Source organism: Sciurus carolinensis, chromosome 9, assembly GCF_902686445.1.
Source record: "Sciurus carolinensis chromosome 9, mSciCar1.2, whole genome shotgun sequence".
NCBI lineage: Eukaryota > Metazoa > Chordata > Mammalia > Rodentia > Sciuridae > Sciurus > Sciurus carolinensis.
This window is the reverse complement of record NC_062221.1, coordinates 117208215-117223472: the sequence shown is the minus strand read 5'-3', so window position 1 is coordinate 117223472 and position 15258 is coordinate 117208215. Positions and strand designations below refer to the sequence as shown.

The following is a 15258-nucleotide window of genomic DNA, read 5'->3' as shown; positions in this document are numbered from 1 at the left end:
AAAACACTCAGTAAATGCCCATGAGCTCCCAAAAACTGATCAACCTTATCAGTGAGGGGGATATAATCATGTAGTTCATTCGTACTCTGCTCCATAGATTAACATCTATGAAATTGTTATTTTTTGAGAATTATTTCTACACCAAAATATTTCCCATGAATAGAATTTTACTGTTAGATGATAAGATGTAAGTGGAATGAATACAATATGTTTTTCATAGGTTGGGTGCCCCACTTCTAATATTCAAATGACAGGCTCTTAAGTGGGAGTAATCCTGTTATCTGCTTGGTGATAATGTTTTCAAGGCAGTTTCTAAAATTTAAGAAACAAATACATCTAGATGTGTTTGTTAGTATTAAAAGATTAATAGGTAAAGCGTCTCATAAACATGTTGGATTCACTCAGTTAAGTGGGTTTTTGAATTGTGAAGTTACTGTGGTATGCAAAAATTTTATCTGATGTTTCTCAAAATATAATATATAAAATAAAGAAATAAAAATATATTCTGGTTTGAAGTTTTGATAGGATTTCTCTAATCCATTCTACTGAGCTTCATCTCTTGTGGACCCTTAAACAAAAAAAAGAAATGACTTGGCATAGAAGTATTGAAAGCTCAAAGAATTTGTAAGCCTTTATATTTGTAGATAAACTTGTTTAAAAATATATGATATATGAAGATTCAAATTTTCTTTCCTGGCTGGGGAGATAGCTCACTCAGTATAGAGTGCTTGCCTTGCAAGCACAAGGCCCTGGGTTCAATCCCCAGCACTTCTTTCCTGGTCAGATGAACGAACACACATGCACATGTACACACATGTACAGATGCATACCCACACACTCTTCAAATGAGGTCAAATTGCCATGAGTACCCATCTCTGTGAAGGAAAAGAAAGAACAATGTTGAAGGCAAAAAGGAAAACTGTAATTGAAAAATATTTTGTAGAATATTGAGTTCTATATCACACACAATTATCTTTTCCCAGCAGTTGGGAAAGAAATGAAAGTGTCATTGTGACTTATATCTCTAACTTCTACACTAGCAAACCTGAGCCTTTTTCTTCTTTTCTCTTTCTTCAATTCACATGATTGAGAGTATCATTTGTAAAAACCTCACATGCACATTCTTCCCAATGTCTAACCATTCTGACATGATTGTTAAGTACAATGAAGTGTCCAAGTTTTCACCTACTTGCAAACTAACAACTGGGCTTGCCAAAGTTTCAGAGATGTTAGCAGAAGATTTTAAATTCCTGGGTTGGAAACAATAATAGCCTAGTACTTGCTGAAATGCCAATAGCCAGAGTATTAGTTTTTGCCTTGATTCCTGGCCTATTTTCATTTGAGGCCTATTGTCATTACACTGAGGCCAAGTAACATCTGTCCAGGCAGAGAATAATAGAGAGGAGAAATGCTAAGTTTGCTGAAATCAACTTTCTAATACTAGGTCCTAGGCATGTAGAAAGCTGGCAAATTTTACCTCTACCTTTCTAGGGTCCCAGCTGGGCCTGAGAATTAAATTGAGTTAACATTGATTACAAAAGAAAAACATAAAATTTCAATATAAGTTTATAAGCATGACAGACCTCAAAAAGAGATAAAGACTCAAAGAAGTGACAAAAGCTCAATGCTTTTATATTAAGTTGAGCAAAGAGAAGTCTATTCGTCTGGGTTCTCTAGAGGAGAACCAGAAGCTGAACAGTCCATAATGGCCATCTGCAGGCTGGAGAGCTGGAAAAACCAGTAGCTCACAGTCAAAGATGCTGAAGCCTCAGAACGAGTAGGATCAATGATGCTACCCCAGTCTGAGACCAAAGGCTTCTGGAAACTGCCTGGAGAATCACTGGCAGAGTCCATTTTGGAAGAATGAAGGAGTGAGAGTCTGATGTGCTCAGGCAATCATAGCATCACTCAAGAAACCATTCAAGAAGAATGAAGCTTGCACCTGCTGCTGCCTCCTTGTTCTTCCAACTTGTATTCCATCCAAGTCTCTAACATAATGAACAGTGCTGTCCACACTTAGGGAGGGTCTCCACTTCAGTTGGCTATCTCACATGCCAATCATTACTAGACACACCCTTATTGACCTATCCAGAAGCCTTGTAATCTTCATTATCTTTTATTGATTGATTGATTGATTGATTGTTTTGGGTACCAGGAATTGAACTCAGGGACTCTCAACCATTGATCCACATCCCCAATACTTTTTGTATTTTATTTAGAGACAGGGTCTTACTGAGTTGCTAAGGGCTTCACTCAGTTGCTGAGGCTGGCTTTGAACTCTTGATCCTCCAGTTTCAGCCTCTGGAGTTGCTTGGATTACAGGCCTATGCCATTGTGCCCAGATCTTCAGCATATATTAATCAAATCAAATAGATAATTCAAATTAGCTATTGCAAGAGGCATTGGGGAGAAACACCTAAATTATGTGGGGAAACTAAGGGAATATAAAAATTATTTTATTAAATATTAATAACATTTTATTATTTCATTTTAAGTGTTAAGAATTCTCTCTCTGCTATCATTCCTCATTTCTCCTGGGAGGGCTTCTTTGGAATGGGAGGATTGGTTGGTTTGTTTTTCCTCTTGTTTTTAGGAAGAAATAGAGACATTCAAATGTGTCTCTTACATCTGCTGCTCTTCCAGTGCCTTTATTTAGCTCAAAATAATCTTCATATCAAAGTAGCATGTTTTAAGATACATGTTCTGCTTCCCTTTATATACAAAATAACAGAGAAAGGTACTTCATCCTCTAAAGTTGTAAATGCCTTTGTTCTGATGGTGGAAGGTTGAAGGCAGGTACTGGTGGGAAGAGCTATCATCCAAGGCCCTTTAGTATTCAGATATCGTTGCAAAGATAGATGAGAACGAGAATGCTTAGTTGCTTTGCTTACAAGACAAATAGAAATGCAAGACATCCATGGATAATTGTCTTCTAGATGATGTCATATTTTAATAAATCCCTCTGAGGACACTAATAGGGAAAGGTAAAATGAAAAGAAGGAAATGATAGGAATAATTTTGTTTTTTTAAAAAAAGCAACTGCACATCAACTGATTGGAGCAACCTATTGTTTTGTGACACATAGTGAAAATATCTGTTTTAGACAGGGGGTAAACCCAAAAGAAACACTCTGTAAATACATGATAAATTATTTTAATAAATGAAGAATGAAAACATTTTGATGAACCTGTTACATTCATGCTCCTATACCATTGTGTTATTCTGGCACTTCATGAAGTACTTTGCTTTATGATACATCCTACAAATGTGTCTTTTCATTTGATGAAAGACTCCATCAGATGAAGCATCAGGTTGATATGTGTGATAATTGGATCACAGCCCCTAACATAGTAACTGGCATGAGATCGGGATCAATTATAACAGCAGGAGAAATAAATAACATATAAAAGCTTTAGAAACAATAGTGTTATTTACAGAATTCTAAAATTATGATTTTTTTTTCTGAGAAATGCTTTAGACTGTGAAAAACTTGAGTTTTGCATTGAGTGCTATTCCCTCTCATGCCTATGGTGCAATGCATAATGCAGCACCTGACCCATAGCAGTTGATGATTAAAATTTATATGTATTCCATTCAGTAGTAAACAACGTATTGAGGAAACTAAGAAAAGTTTGAATTGCAGGGTGTTAAAGAATCACAGGGCTAATTAGTGGTTGAACAACAGATTTCCACATTTCATGCTATAATTTGCAGAATCATTACATCCTTTTCATTTCACCTTAAGAAAATTATAGCATTTCTGACCACATTACTCTAAGTATTAAGATCAATATTAATAGGACTCACATGAATCTTTTTGTAAATATTTCTACAAAATTAATTTTGTAATAGGAGTTATTTCGTGCAATGGATTTATACTTAAATACTAAAGTGGAAAACAAAAGCATTAAAAAAATGTTAAAGAATATCATGCTAAGTGAAATAAACCAAACCCAAAAAAGCAAAGACTGGCTGTTTTCCCTGATAAGTCGATGATGATATATAATGGGGAGTGGGGATGGGGGTGAGAGAAGAATGCAGAAATGTTAGATTATGTAGAGGGAAATGAGGGTGGGGTATGAAAGATGGTGGAACGAGATAGGCATCATTATCCTATGTACATGTATGATGACACAAATGGTATGAATCTACATTGTGCAGAACCATAGAAACGAAATGATGTACCCCATTTGTGTACAATGAGTCAAAATGCAGTCTGTAAAAAAAAAAAAAAAGAATTAAAAAAAAAGAAAAGAAAAAAAGAAAAAGAAAATAGAATTTTTCACAGAAGGGAAAAAAAATAGAATAGTTGTCAGAAAGAACCTTGATTCCATAGAGGATGGCCAGGCAAAATGAAAATACCATGGGGATAACTAAACAGGAAAGCAGGCTGACTTGCACAATAGCATGGCCTCATGATGGAAAGCAAATAATAAGGTGGAAGGATTAGAGCCAAATAGTTTATTATTCGAAGCACAGCTAGCATAGGAGTATCAGCACAGTTGTGTTGATTTCCCCAGCTCCCACATCCACAGGGAGATGCTACAGGCTCAGATGGAGGCTGGCTGCAAGTGAGAGATGTAGGTCCAAGACATTTTCAATGCACAACAAACAAACACTACAGGAAAGAGCAAGTACCAAGCAAGCCAGACCCCTTCTGAAGGCAGCAGCAGATTCAAGGCAATCACACTGTGTTCACCTTTAACTGCTTTGTTACCTTGGTCACAGAGGTAACTACAAAAACTGCCCAGTGTCAGGTGAAAATTCAGCAATCCAGTTTTAACATAATCAGCAAGAACAACTGGGTGGCTGAGGGCCATGTAAGATTGCCTCTCCCCACAAAGTGTCCTTGCAGTTAGTTACCCCATTTAAATAGCACTAGAATTAAAAGTATTTCTGTACACTTGCCACTGACAGGCATTCTTTGCTTGAGAAAATTTTAGTTCCATCTGTGCATTTTCCATGTAAAGTTCAGTTTGAGTAAAACTGCTTCATCAGTTTAACAAGATACCACCATCACCAACACCATCCTTCCTATCTGATCACTCCCAACACCTAATCCAATTCCTCATTCTCCAGGTGATGTCTGACCATCTGGGCCTGTTTACAACGAGAATCTTATTATGTCAGTTTAACCATAATCTCCTTATCCCTGATGTATTCTCTTAATAAAGCCTAACACCTAAATTTCCCTCGCTATAAATTCTTTCTGTCATGCTGTAGTCAGAATTCAGTGTGAGAATTCAGAATTCTTTCCACTCTACTGTTAAATCCCATTGCAGTGGTCTCTATATCTGTTAAAACTGTCCTAAAGTCTGACTTACTATGATTGAACAAGTGTAATTAAATGATTTTTTTCTTTAGTACCACACAAAGACTCATCTTTTGAGTCCTTTTATTTTTAAATATGTATTTTATTATAACTATTATCCTGATATATACTGAATTCAGAATTATAATTTCTGTATTTCACAAGCCATTAATTTTTAATGAAGCAATGCCATCAAAATCAATATCCCCAATATTAAGAAATGTTAACAATTGTTTCCACATACATTCTCTTTAGACTCTAAAGAATCACTGCTGTGTACACAAAGATGTTCAAACATTTTATCTATATCACTGAATATATAATTTCAATCTTAGGCAAGAATAGCATAGCCAAACCTTCAAGGCCATCACCAGCATTTTCCCATGCAGTATTAGAGATCATCATGATGCCTTAATAATTTGGAGGAATTCTCTCTAGTTTTGACTTTTTAAGAGTAAGCAGTAAAATACATAAAAATCTGAAAATATGTTTTAAAATTGTTTCTAATTGATTTAAGTTAACATTATGATCACATAATTGTTAGCCCTATAATTTGTTCTTAATTGCTCACGTGCATATTACCTTCACTGGTAATCATCATAAGGTTAATAAAATGTTCATAAGTTTTACATTGTTACAGTTTAAATTCCTCTGTAATGGCATGACCCATGTCTCATTTTATTTTTCATAACACTTGAATAGGTAAGGTTTTGTCAGATCATTGTAGAAATGTTGTGAAGCTTGGCACAGATCATAGTTTTGCCCATTGTGTTGGAAGTTATTGAAAAGTTAATGAATACATATCTAACATACTAAGTCTGTATTTCAGATTATTCTGCCATTACCATTGGACCTCACTGGAGCCTAGAAAATATGCTACTCTTGAGTTGGCAGCACAGAGCTTATTAGCTGGGGAAAAATGCAATAATTAATGGTCTGTTTAGGAGTTGGAATCTTTTAGCATTCAGAAAAATGAAACTTTAGAATAAATGAGAGTTGTTATGCAGCACAAAGAAGGACTTATTAAGTTTAAGGACACACCTTCCTACATATATTTATAGAAGCCATGAACAGAAAAAAATAGTAAGTACTACAGAGTAGATCTTGGTCCCCACCATAAGTCCTGTTATTTTTACTTTTACAAAGATTATGATTAATTTGTTCATTTCATAGTCCTAATGAAAACCTGGCTCATTTATTCAGAATCTGATTAAGAACCTAGTTCAGTTCTAATCAAAATATTTAAGTCAATTATACACTAATCAATGAAGAAATAAAGAACAACAAAATGTATTTGTGACCTCACAAAGCCTATGAATGGGGTGAAAATAGCAAGTTATTAGAAAAAAATAAAAAATGTTTATTACAATAGGAAAATTATCTTCTCATGTAAGCTCACTGGTTTTATCCATTATCATTAGAGGTAGAATCTCATTAGTTTTGTTTTTTTAACCTAAAAATATTTTTTTGAGATTTAAAGTACTTAAAAATATATGGAGGTTTTATTCCCAAAGGATCAATCAGAAAATTGTAATGATTAAAAATTGCATGTTACAGAAACAATAATTGTTGCAAACTGATTTCACCCAAATAAAGGAATAAAGTTAACAGTAGGTATTTTATCAATTGACTGGTTGGCTTCAACTTTTTCTTGCTCTCACATTATTTGGACAGGCTCAAGAACAATATTTTCAAAATATCACTTTTCACCCATAACTGTTTTGTTTGTTGACTAATTGCACAATTGATAAAAATAGCATTCCTGATAGTGAACAATAAAACAATCTATCTGATGGTGAAAAAATAATAGTGATACACATTCTTTGTTTTGAAGAATTCATTATAAAATGCTTATTCATTAATAAACAAAGTATTTCAGCTACTAGTTTCATTAATAACAGAAGATATGGGTTGATTTACATATTAATGAAACAGACATTACTGTCCTGAATCAAATAAGCATATACTCACACTCCAAAAATAATTCCATTTATTTTGAATCTTCAAATATGACAAAATAAGCAATTCAATTAGTATCATTGTTTCTCCAGTTGTATGACTGATACTAATAAAACTCTTAAAACTGTAGTGAATTCTGGTGAATATTTTTGCTGCCACCATAAGTATATATAATTATTCTCTGAACATGACCTTTGGTTCATTTAGTCTAAAATGTAGTTCTCCATGCAATTAAAGTAGAAGATATCTATAATATACTTTTTTATTCAACTTCACATAATTATTAGTTCTTATCAAATAGGAAACTGAAACCAGATCATTCACTTTACAGCATTTTATTATAGCATTATGGATTTCTGAAGAAGCTATTATATTAAAAGAAAATCTAGTTTTAAATTCCCATACATGCTTTTATTATCCATAAAATTTTCAATTAATTTTATTGCAACTCCATTAATATAGTTCAAATTATTTTCTGACTGTAAGCATTATAATAATTTTGATTGAAGAATTAACTTATCCAACTTTCCATCAAAACTTGAAATAATCCAATCTCAGAACACCCACAAAAATGACAGAAAATTTATAGGAATGTTTAAATGATCATATCTAGAAATGTTATAAACCAGAACTCACAGATATTAACTTTATGAAGGTGGATCATTGAGGGCATATTTACTTAAAATGCATGTTTATCATACAATTCTTACTTTTTGAACTTAATCACGAAAAGAATTTTTAGTTGATCTTTTTTTCCTAAGTTATCTCTCCATATTTCTTAGCACAGCTTCAAACATAGTGTATAGATAAAGGTTGCAGTTGTAACCTGTCACAGCTGAAGTATTTGTGACAAAAACACATTTGAATACTTACTTAGCATCTCCACAACTCCTTCTTCTAAGAGAGGTCACTGAACTAGAAATAGAAAGGCTTGGACTTTCTTCTAGGCTTTGCCATTTATAAGCTTATATGATTGTGACATAAATTATTAACAGGACTTGGCATAGCATACGTATACCTTATATGTTAATTCTGTGCCACTTCACATAAGGCAATTTGGCACCAGTGGATTTGGGTATCCTTTGGGGGATGCTGGAACTAATCTCCTTCAGATACAAAGGAACAAGGGTCAAGACCAGCAGATATCCAATTTATTCTTGTTTGCATATAAAAATATTAGGGAAGAAATCCAATACAGTTATTGAACCAAAAGGCAGAATAAGATAAATGCTAATTTGTAAAATTAGTCAAAATGGCTATCAGAAAACTAATAATGAGATGATACCAAGATTGGTACTCATTAGGGTTCTCTTATAAGATAGGTGATACATTCAGCTAACTATCATTTATTATAAAAAAATAAAATGTGAGGACTGTGGACTCCTGATGCAGGTTGCTTCAGGCAAATTCACATTGGTGAGGCTAGTTTGAATTTTTCTATGAATCTCTTCCTTTTTACCCCTAAGATGTTGAGCTCAATGACAATAATGGCTCTTAACCCTTTCTTCAGAAGTGACATTTTTCCTGTCAAGAAGCAATTCAGGGCAAATGAAATTATTTTCAGCAGTCCCTCCCTGCAACTCTAAGTACAAATAAAAGTGTTTTATTAAGCCCCACAGAAGGAACAAAGCATTCTTATAAATTATATTTTCAACATTATTCAATTTTTTTTTAAAGCTGACAGAGTCTGACAATTGTTTTTCCCTGCAGAAATAGAAAGATCTGAAAACATCGTAAAAGTGGTGAACTTTCAACTGTTTCAACTTGAAAGCTAATCTCATGCTGTATCTTGAGAATGACAGGCAATGCTTGAGCCAAGGGTAACAATTCCCCACCTGCGGTAAGGACAAGGTAGGCTAGCAATCAGCAGCCTGTTTTTTGTTTGCAAGGCTTTGGACTATAGCAGGGTTATCTAATCTTCAACTCTTACCTCTAGGGCAAAAGACGAGGAATAAAAATGACATCATTTTATAAGTCCCTTTTCCATAGTAATTTTCTATTCTATATGTTAAATAATCATGTACAAATTATTCAACATATACAATGTTGAATCATGTACAATTCTATTTATATAATCAGAAAAATCATGTACAATTCTATTTATATAATCATAACAATAAAAAATTGGAAAGATGGTCCTTTCAAAAGGTTATTTTTAAGCATCTGCTGGATTTGAGTGGGACACTGGAAAGAGTACTTTAACTTGAATATCTATCAATGTGAGAGTCATTAGTTATATTATGATATGTCCATATTATTAAATGTTAAATGATCTTGGCTATATTACTTCTAAAGACTTTCTGAAAACCCTTTCAATATATTATTGAACAGGGATCAAAAGTTAATAACATGGACAATGATAGTATAGTCACACAGTAGAATGTAATTCAACAGGTGAAATGAATGACTAGAACAACATACTAACTGCGAAGAAACTCAGACATAATATTAAGCATAAAAAATAAGTGAGTCAGTCCCATGGGAATGTGGTAGGCGGGCAATTGGAGCTGGTGTGTAGCACCTCAGTAAGGGCTTGCAAGACCACCACATCCAACACTGCATCCAGGAGCAGAGAAGGGAGACCTCTCTCCATGTTTTAAGGTTAACTCTTATTTTATAACAAGATCATGACTTGCGAAATCTTGCAGACATTCTGAGTCATTCCAAGAAGTTTGGATGTTCTGGGAAGCATGGGATGTCATTCTGTTTTGTCATCAATATGATGTGTTACCAGGTGGGAACTTGGAGACATGATTAGGCCATGGAGTCTCCTTCCTTGTGAAGGGGCTACTCAAAGAAGCCCTTGTTCCTGATTTACCTTCTGCCACAGGAGAATACAAGAAGGTTTTCAACTTGGGTTCCTGACTTGCAGCCTCCAGAATTTGAGAAATAAAACCTATGCTGTAAGTTAAAAAAAAAAAAAAATTTACAAAGGCTACCTTCATATACAATATCTTGTGTAGTGTAATACAAAAAATCATGTTCAGAAACAATGAATGCCAAATTGTGTCCCATGTTTACAGGGGAGAAACAAAGATTTGAGGAAAGGAGGGATTTTAATCATATATGTAATGTTATATTTCTTTAGTTTCATGTGGACATTTTGAGTGTAACATTTTCTTGTGACATGTTTGCATTCTGAAATGTTTAACAATTAATTTTTAAAAAATAATAAACTGGAGTAAAAGTTGGAAAGAAAAAAGTATGTAATATACAGTTCTATTTGTTAAAATGTAAGAGTTGTGTATTTTTTTCTTATTTTGAATTTTGTGTTTCTATTCAATGTACATTCATCAGTTTAAAATGAGGGAAAATAACTTTATCACTAATAATAGTTTAAATGATTCAATCTTTAAATGAATTGCTGTTATAACATGCATATTATTCACTTATTATCATACCTTAATTTCTAGATTTTTGTTTAATACATTGTTTGTATTAGGATTTTTTATGTGTATATGGTAAAAGTAATTAAATTACACATAACATTTATTTAGTGTTTCTGTAATAGAAAAGTGAAATCACAACTTATGTTTTAGAAATTTCTATAGTTTAATTTACTTAAAAATAATCATGACAATAATATAATAATTACTTGTACTTTCTGAAGATGGGCCTCTTCAATAACTGCATATAAAATGTTGTAGACTGGGATTATTTATTTCTGTGCATCCTGTCTAAATTCTCCAAACTTCTATATCAGCATAGGTGATAGAAGAAAACATTACTAAAATTTGTGTTTTTAGAAAGATCTGTCCCTTTCTAAGATAATACTAAAATTAGTACATATGTTTTCAACACAATGATTATTAACTGAAGGCTGAAGTTTAAAATTTAGGTAGATTAAGTTCAGGCTGATATAAAAATTCAGAAACTTTTGAAATTTGAAATTCTCTTTGAAAGGGGTTAGTTATGGTTTGTTGTTATGGTTAGATGATAACCTTTCCTACTTTTATTTTTGTCTTTTTTTCTTCCTGAATGTATGAGATTCTGAAGCTAAGTCAGTTCTTTAAAGCTTTCTGAGACCAGAAATAATATTGAGAGTCAGTGTTTCCAGTTGCTAATTTCTCTTATAACTCAAAACATGCTTCACTATTGAGAGACACTGCCCACCAAGATTGAAGCTTGCCTGAACTTCCACAATTAATTGTTCATGTTGTTCAGATCGGTCTGCTTTTGCTCCATGAGTGAATATATTTGTGTATCACTTATCAATGGGACAATATTCTAAAGAAATGCATAGTTAGGCAATTTTGTACTTATTCAGACATCATAAGAACACAGACACAAACCTAAATGAGCCTATTACACAACTAGGCTGTTTGTTATACACCTTTGCATATGCTGTCTGACATAATGCAGATTATGAATCTATAGTTTCCATGAAAAGTTCTTTTAGGAATGAGACTCTGGTTATATTCCTTTGGGGGAAGATTCTAATGTCTAGAATCTAAACTTCTTGGAAAAGTTCTACCAAGCTACAAAAATCTTCCTGAACATCACTTGCTTTTTACTTCAAAATCACAATGCTGCATTGCATAATACATAACTATTCCTTGTTCTCCATAGTGATACCAACCCCAAAAATATCAATAATAGCTCCAAGTAATTGAATATTGAATATGTGCTAGGGAATTTATTTATATGCTTATTAATCTTTTAATAACTATTTAAATATTATCAACCATGCTTTATACATGAAGTTGAAGTTCAAAATTACATAAAACATACCAAATTCCATAAGTGAATACATATTTTAGCAGGGACACCTGTACTTTCCATTAAAATGCAATGCCTACCTGACAAAACAAAATAATAATAATGGCCGCTACAGTGCTATCTCTTCTACATTCTTTCCATTTGATGTTTTATAGAAAGTAAGAAAAAATGAAGAGGGAAAAGCAAAAGAAGTCTAGAAAAAAGCAGTGAAAATCAAATAGATGAGAAAGTTCAAAAATATCCAATGTGAAAAAGTACTCTTCAGAGGTCAGACACTATACAATATATAAAAATACTATTTTTTTTTAAATACTGAAACTACTTTCCTCATTTCTTTACTAAATATACCTCTTAATGTTCTAAATGAGAAGACAAATTAGTCACTGAAGCCTGAAATATACACTTTTTTAAAAGGATAGTGCAAATGTTCTTCTGAGGTCTAGCATTTTTAAGTGAAATACTTTTTATAAATACTCATATTTTCTCAACTGTTTTCCATGTCTCCCCCACAAAAAAGGAACAAATCATGAGTTATATTTAATTCTTATGTTTTAACTAACTTTAACAAATCTCATGTCCTGAAGATCTAAGGCAATTGGAGTAGTAAAAATGCACATTATTATTCTGTAGAAAAATATTTCAACATAAAATCATAATGTTATTCTTTAAAATTGAATCCCAATTATCACAGAAACATTTTTACACAGTAATTAACCTTTTAATTTTTTGGAGAAGTGTGTATAGGGTCCATCATTTTTTAAAGGGACACAGAGATATTATTGAATACAATTTTACCTGACTCTATAGAGATAAACACATGTCAATTAAATACTTTAATTATTTTGTATTTATTATATCACATCTTAATATAAAGCAACATACATAATTGATTATATAATGGTCACATAACATTAATAATAAACTTTTTAAACAGTCCATCAGTAGACCATCTCTAAAATAATTAAATCACAAGGACAAGAATTTTAGATTTGACTGCTATTTAACTGATATCCTTTGTGAAGATGGTTAATGTCTATAAAATTGTATGACTCTTTCAATGTTCAACTTCTATTGTCACCTAAAAGAATTGTAAACACATAATACTTCTGAATTCCACCTGATTTTAAGGTATTTTTTTCATGTGTATGGATGATGGTGATTGCTATTTTGGGCAATTTTAGTCAATATTATATTCATCAAGATACATTGCACTACTGACTAGACTATAATGACAATTAGAAATTTTGATTTTTTATTAATCTTAATAAATATAGGTATGTCAAATATAATTGATTTCAACTATGTTTAGAAGGGAAAATTGTCAATTACTTTGATAATTTTAAAGTTATTCAGATTAATTTAAAATGTAATGTGGATATATGTGGATATATATATTTGGATATATATGTGGATATATATATTATATGTGGATATATATGTGAATATATATATGTAGATATATATGTGGATATATATATTTCACTTTCAACTTAAAATGCATGATAAAACCAACATAAAGTATCACATAATAGCAATCATTTTAATATATGCCAATAGAATACAAGCTCCCTATACAACTTTCTAAGCAGCTCTCCTTCCTCTACAGAGGAGATTACACTGCTGATGCTTTTATCTTACTTTTGTGATTCTCTATCATTTTATCACATATTTTCACATACTGAAAATATAACTTATTTTTCTTATCTCATGTTTATGAAAACTGTGGAAAACTGTAAATAATCTTCTGTGAATTATTTTCCTCAACTTTGTATTTCTAAAATTTGTCATCATTAATGGATGAGTTTTTGTTATATATTTAGTGCTTTGAAATATTCCATTTTCAAATTCCAAATTGTTTTAGCAATTCACCATTTATTTATCTATTCTCATGTTTATGAACATTTAAGATTGTTTCTTGTTATTTCCTTTCATGAGTGATATTGCTATCAATATTCTTTATATCTGCAGTTGTTACTGAATAAGAAAGTTGTTTTATTTAAGAGTGATATTGGGCTTTGATTATATTAATTATAGTGTGCTACACCAACTTAACAACTAGACCAAAATATGCAAATGATTAGGATTTATTAAACCTTTATTTCTTTCTTATTTCATAATCCAAAAAGCTGGTTGAGCTCCATGTAGTAATTCAAAGATCAAGTTTCTCTTCTTCTTGAGCCAAATACTTTTTAGATATGATTATCAGAAGTATGAAGAGAACACTAAGGTGATATACCTATCTCTTAGAAATCTCAGTCCAGAAATTGTGTACCTCACTGAGATGAGTTGAATTTTGTCCTTTCCAAATTCATATGTTGAAGTTCCAAACCCCAGAACTTCAGAAAGCGACTGTATTTGGAGATATGGGTTTTAAAGAAGTGAGTAAGGTAGATTAGGTCATTAGGAGATGGTTCCTTCATCCAATGTGCCTAGGGTCTTTATGTAAAGTGTGAGAAAGAAATTTTAGACGGTAAGCTCTTGGGGCTTATGCTGATGGAGGGGAACCCACAGCATGCAATGGTGCTACTGCAGAAGAAGCAGTTCCTGATGGAGCTGACTACACTCTTCCAGAAGTGCCAGTTGTCCTGCAGGCAGCATGTACATCACCTTGAAGAAGTATGAACCTGGAACTAAACCTGCACCAAGGAAGGGTTCTATGAAGGACATTGAGCCCTCAGAAAACAAGTGTCTGTGGAGAGGAACGGATGGGAAAAAGATCAGCACTATGTTGAGCACCAAAGAAGAGCGCAAGTTTCAGATTGTTTCTTCTAACTACTGAGAGCCAACATGGATGGGGTGATGAAGAGATACAGGAAGAGCAAGAGTAAGAAAAGCAAAGCAGAACAGTGAAGGGCACTGAATTCCCCGCAGGAACGAAAACATTAAACTGCTATTTTTCTGTGTTTTTCAGTTCTGGCCATAAAGTTAGGTTTCTGGTTCCCCCAATAATAACTGTCTCCATGAGTTATTAGGGTTATTTTGGAGAGAAGAAGGGTTGCAGTGTTTACAAATGTTAAACTGGTTTATTTCAGATTTGTGCCTCATGGATATTTACTCCTGAATTACAGTTTTAAAATGTCTCTGTAGTCACTTCTGTGAAGAGCAATGTATCATTAAACACCTGTTTATTTAAAAATAAAGAAATACATAAAAATTGATCAAAATACAAGCAAAGATGCATGCACACAGAGAAAAGGTGCATGCCAAGATACAAGGAAGTAGTCATTTGCAAACCAGGGTGGCAGATCTCTAGAGAAACTGAACCAGAG

The 15258-nt window shown here is 32.7% G+C and overlaps 1 pseudogene; it reads left to right on the top strand.

The window, feature by feature from the left end:
- Positions 1 to 14506: 14506 nt before the first annotated feature.
- On the top strand, positions 14507 to 14839 carry LOC124992411 (signal recognition particle 14 kDa protein-like; annotated as a pseudogene).
- The last annotated feature ends 419 nt before the right edge of the window (positions 14840 to 15258 follow it).